The sequence below is a fragment of the Belonocnema kinseyi genome, chromosome 5 (assembly GCF_010883055.1).
Source record: "Belonocnema kinseyi isolate 2016_QV_RU_SX_M_011 chromosome 5, B_treatae_v1, whole genome shotgun sequence".
Classification (NCBI taxonomy): Eukaryota; Metazoa; Arthropoda; class Insecta; order Hymenoptera; family Cynipidae; genus Belonocnema; species Belonocnema kinseyi.
Window position 1 is genome coordinate 66,685,976 of NC_046661.1, and position 6,069 is coordinate 66,692,044.

The window sequence follows — 6,069 nt, forward strand, 5'->3', positions numbered from 1 at the left end:
AAAAAAGTCATATTTTCTATTCAAACATTCAAATACTTTGCTCAAACTTACTTTTTTAGTTGAAGGTTCATACTTTGGTTAAAAATTTAACTATTTGCATAAAAATTCGTTTCATGTTTGGTTGAACATAAATTTCTTAACGTGACAATTAATCTATTCAATTTTTAGTTAAAAAATTAGTTTGTGAAAGTAGAATTTTAATTAATTGATTAAAAGTGTATCTTTTTCAGTTGAAAGTTTAAGTTCTTGGCAGAAAACTTATATATTTTGTTAGAAATTTGTCTTTCTTGGTAAAAATGTAATCTTCTTTGAAATACTTTGTAAAAGTAAATAATTTTTATATTAGGGATTCATAATTGCAGTTAAAATCTCAACTATTTGCTTTTAAATAAACTTTTATGTTAAAAATTATACCGTTTATGAAGAAATTCAGCTTTTTGGCTTAAAAATTCAACAGTTTGGTAGAAAATTAAACTGTTTGGTTTAAACTTTATAATGTATATTGCATGAATTAAAAATTAAACTTTTTGATAGAAAATTGATGATTTTGGTTGAAAAGTCGTCTTTTTCGATAGAAAATAATTGTTTTTTTTTGAGTAAAAAATAGTAGTCTTTTTGGATACAATATTTTCTTTTTTGGATCTTTTTGGATAAAAAATAAATTTTGTATGTTGAAAATTCAACTGTTTGGTAGAAAATTCAAATTTTTTTCAAAAAGCCATATTTTTCAGTAAAAAGTTATTCTTGTTTGTTGAAAGTTCAACTTTTTGGATGGGACTTCAACTGTCATGTTAAAAATTAATCTTTCTTGATTGAAAATTATTGTTCTTTGTAAAAAATTCATCTTTTCGGATTTTAACGTTCACTTTGTCTAAAACATTTGACTTTTGTGTTTGAAAACTGAATTTTTTGTTGAAAATTCATAATAGGTGGTAGAAACGCCATCTTTCTTGATTCAAAAGGAAAATTTTTTATCAAAATTCATATGTCTTCTAAAAAGTTTCTCTATTTGTCATGAAAATTAAAATATTCGAATTGTAATACTTTTTGTTTGAAAATTGTTGTTGTTAAAAATAAATATTTAAAAATTCTTCTACTTGGTTAAAAGTTGATCTTTTTTGTTTGAAAAGAACCTTTTTTTTAATTTAACCGTCTTCCAAAAAAATTAATCTTTTTTTTCATAATTGTACTATTTGCTTGAATTTTAAACTATTTCTGAAGAAACTTTTCTTTTTTATTCAAAAGTTTATCTATTTGATTTTTAATGCTACGGTTTGCTTAAAAATTATTTTTGTTTTGAATTCGACTCTTTGTGTTTTGAAAATTCATCTATTTAAGTAGAAAATATCGTAAACTTCGTCTTTAGCCGACGGCTACGTTAATTTCGGGGAAGGAGGAGGTTAAAAAATGATTTAACTGCACCTCGCAAATAATTAATTTTTTTCCTTTGTCGATTCCTTGCGACACTGCAGCCTACTTTTTATGAAGCCTAATTTTTCATTGAGTAAATTGTGTCCTTCTACACTTAATTCTGCACCTGACACATCTTTGGCACCCAAATAAATTTTCAAAAATTGCACATTCTCGCACATTTTTTCCTCTGTTTGTCAAAATTCCAAAACATGTCAAAACTGTCCGCTATTTGAACTTGCGTACGTCGCGTCGACAATCGGATTAGTTACAGTTGGCGCGTTTATTTAAAATGATGAAATATGCAAGTCAATCATTGCAACAAACAATTAATTAATATAAACAATTATTCGGTCACAAAATAGACTTATAAAGTGAAAGTTAGGGCAATTATTTGATTTTGCTAGTGTAAAAATAAAAAATCAACTTTAAATTTAAAAGAAGAAATACCTTTTTCATCACAAATATAAATTCAAAATAATTTTTAATTTCTTTATGCACTTCACAATTATTATTTGTTTTAAAGAATTATAAACAAAAAATTTTAAAAAAATCATTTTAAATAAGAGCGCCAACCGTAATGAATGCAGTAAATGCGCGCGGAAACATTAATTATCTATTAAATAAAGATTTTTTCGCTTTGTACGTACACATCCACTTGCTGCGAACTATTTTTTCTGATAATTCATATATAGAAAATTAATTTGATTGTAAAATAAATAGCAATATATTACTTATAATATTTTCCTGTAATTTAAAGTCAATAAAAATTATTTTAATGTCAACATTCCTTGTAAGGTGGGGATTTACTATGTAGTCATAGGGAATATAATTATATAAACTCTAGCATACAATGCAACCTGTCTTGCATTTGTGTAATACAAAAAAGTACTATATAGGCGATTTTAATTCGGTTTCCAACTCTCCCGCGCTCGAGATCTTGCGCCGATTGGTCAAAGGCTTCGAGACTCAGAAGACGTGCGCAAAATATACGTATAACCAAATTCTGAAAAAAGGTTATGTTCCCCAGGATTCACCACGAATTTCAAATAAATAATTAGTAACGAATTAAAAAAAATGTAACACAACATTAAAATTGTTCATAAATATATTCGGCACGTGCATTAAGTACTTTCTTAAAAATTGAGGTTGGTTTTCGCTAATGTAACGGTACATGAGTGATATTTGACGTTTGACAAGTGTCAAAATCGTTTTGTACTTCGATCTTAATTAATTAAATAAAGTGAATATCTGCACGTTGTACGTAATTAATTGGTGATAAAATATGTTGTATTACTTTTTAAATAAAATATGAGAATCAAACGCTTTTGGCTAACTGCAACGAAAATTGTAATCCGTATGATTATAAAAATTGAAACTATGAATCTGAGATTCAAATAATGAGAGGTAAGAAGCGGCGAATTATTCTTATAAGCTGTGTGTCCAGCCACCTTGAAAATTTCGTCTCTGCTACTATAGAACGTTAAAGTATACTGTTTTTTTTTTTTAATTTGACTTGGAAATTATAAAAGTTATTAGCTGAAATCTTGAATATTAGCTCAGCTTCAGAATAGACCTTTTTATTCTAGACGTCGACAGTGCGCACGTGCCAGGATTTTACGTCATTTCCGTATTTTTTCGAACAGTTTTGTGTCGAAATACATGGAAAATGTTGTAAATAAAAATAACAACGAAAAATAAATGTGTAAGTAAATCAAAGTTTAAAGACAACAAATTTTTAAGTATATTCAGAAAAAAAACTGCGAAAAAAGTGCGAAAAGTGTGGCGAGCAAGCCCATTATTTACATTTGTTGATATCTGTCGTCTTCAAAAAAAAGTTTAAAATTCGGAAAAAATCACGGAAGATGATGTTCCAGGAGCAAAATTAGTTCACAAATCGGTGGAAGAGCGCAGTGTTAAACAGCTTAAACCGGTGGATAAAATATAGAAAACGATCTTTAAAAGAAAAACAAAGTGATTCAGAAGAAAGGTTAGTCAAGGTTGTGTTTGGCAGGTATTAATATGTTCTTTCTTTGCTAACATTTGCTTACATATTAAATGAAGCATTGTTATCGGGGTTTCGAACCTGCTATATTTTTCGATAAAAATAAAATCTACTTAATACTTTCACTTGAGAACGCAAAACTATTATATTTATGTATTTATAACCAGCTTATATGAAAGAGGGAAAATTTGTTAGTACATTCCTCATACCAGAAAAGCACTAACAAATGGCTTTTTATTGTCTAAATTTGAAAAAGAGAAGCAGAAAATATAATATTGTGTTATTTTATATTTGTATCAATATTAAATATTTACTCAAAAAAAGTTCTGAACTGCAAATCTTGTATAAAAGAAAGTATTTATACCTGCCATACAAAACCTCAACTAACTTTTCCACTAAATCACGTTTTTTTCCTTTCAATGGTGATTTTCTATATTTAGAACATCGTTTCAGCTGCTCAATACTGTGCTCTTCTACTGATTCGTGCACTAATTTTGCAACTGGAACATCATCTTCCGTGAGTTTCGCCGAATTTTTAAGCATTTTTTAGAAGATAACAGGTGCGAACAGATGCAAATAATTGCCTTGGTCGCCGCACTCTTTGCACGTTTTTTACCGTTTTTTTTAAATAGACTTAAAAATGTTCTACTTTAAAAATCTCTGTTATTTTCAAATTATTTATTTGTTTTTGTTTTCATTAACAATATCTTCCATACATTTCGACACAAAACTATTCGAAAAATACGGAAATGACGTAAAATTTCGGCACGTGCGCACTGCCGACGTATAGAATAAAAAGGTCTATTAGAATGATCCATGGCAATATAACGGAATTTTCAAGAGTTTCACCACTCAGTTTTTGAGTATACACCACATTACAAGACATTAATAAAGATTTCGAAATGTTTCAAAGATTTTAAAATATTTAAAAGGATTTTGAACATTTTATAAAGGCGTGTTTATCAGATTTTAAATATTTCATAACCATTTCACAAAGATTTTAAAACTTTTAAAAGATGTAAAGGTTTCAAAGATTTTGAAAAGGTTACAGTTCACCAGCTTTCAAAGATTTTAAAACATTTGAAAGATATAAAAAGGTTTCAAAACATTTTAGAAGATTTTTTACTTATTATAGATTTCAAATAATTCAATGATTTCAACGAATAAAACAGATTTTGCAAACAAAGATTTAAGACAAATTTCCCAAAGAAACCACGTCCCGAGAATTTTTGTGAACACATTTCAATATTGTGTTACATTGTTTTTAATTCGTAACTAATTATTTATTTGAAATGCGCGGTGAATCCTGGGGAACATGACCTTTTTTCAGAATTTGGTTATACGTATATTTTGCGCACGTCTTCTGAGTCTCGAAGCCTTTGACCAATTCGGCGCAAGATCACGAGCGCGGGAGATTTGGAAACTGGATTAAAATCGCCTATAAAGTACTTTTTTGCATTACACAAATGCAAAACGGGTTGCATTGTATGCTAGAGTTTATACAAAGATATTCCCTACGATTACATAGTAAACGTCCTTACTGTATATGGGGCATTATTCCTCAACTGCCCCAACTCAAAAAGTCATGTTTTTCGATTGTCTCTAAATTCTGGGAATATGTTCGCCTACCCAACAGTAGTTAATCCACAAACTTATAGACCAGGATTACCAACCCTCCCCAAGTGAGGGGGGGTTGAATTTTCAACCCCAATGCCTGCAGGGGTAGTTTCAAACGCCTGTAACTTCCTTTCTAATTACGCGATTTAAAATTTTTATGAGGGTTTTGGAATGTGCTTTTTACACGATTTCATCCTATTTTATTATTTATAACAAAAAAATTGTTTAAACAATTTTTTCAATAAATCAATTGTTTATTTAACTTTTTTCGCAATTCAGGCATCTACGATTTTTTTTAAATAGTCTCAAAAGAAAGCTTCACTTTTTTACTATGAAAAATGTCTAATAAGAAAATGGACAAATTGAAATTCATTGAGTTACAGAGCCGGTTGTAGAGGGAGTCTTCGCGTTCGCGCTCGCACTCGGGCGTTATGCGGCAGCATACCGCGGAACAGTTTTCAAGTATGCCATTTTTTTGTATTACTCACATTGATCCAAAATTGCATGAAGTCATCGGAAAAAACTATTTAGTAATGTTAACCAGTAAGTTTGAAGAAGTTAAAAATTTTTAAAGTTATTATGAAAAAATATTAAGTAAAAAGAACTTTCTTAAAAATGACCAGTATTTTTCTGAAGATAAATGATACCTCACTATTATAATTTATTATCCGAGAATAATTGGTTATTGCTCTTGCAATTTTTTAAAACAAATACATGATTCAACAAACTTCTCACGTATAAAGTGTTTGAGTAAATAAAGTACTAACGGATTAGTGATTAACAGCTGTCGTCAGCCTACATCCTATCAAGTTAAAGTTTCCAGAGTCTACCACGTGGAGGTGACAGTGCGATTTTAGACTCCTTTTATCTGCAAGATGATTCGGGGTGCTTAATTTTAGTAAGTCCCCTCACCTCTCACTTTCTGGGGTGCTTGTTTTTAGTGAGTCCCCTCGCCTCTCACTTTATGGGGTGCTTGATTTTTGTGAGTCCCCTTGCCTCTCACTACACAACCTCTTTATGCTGTTCGCCTCTTCTTC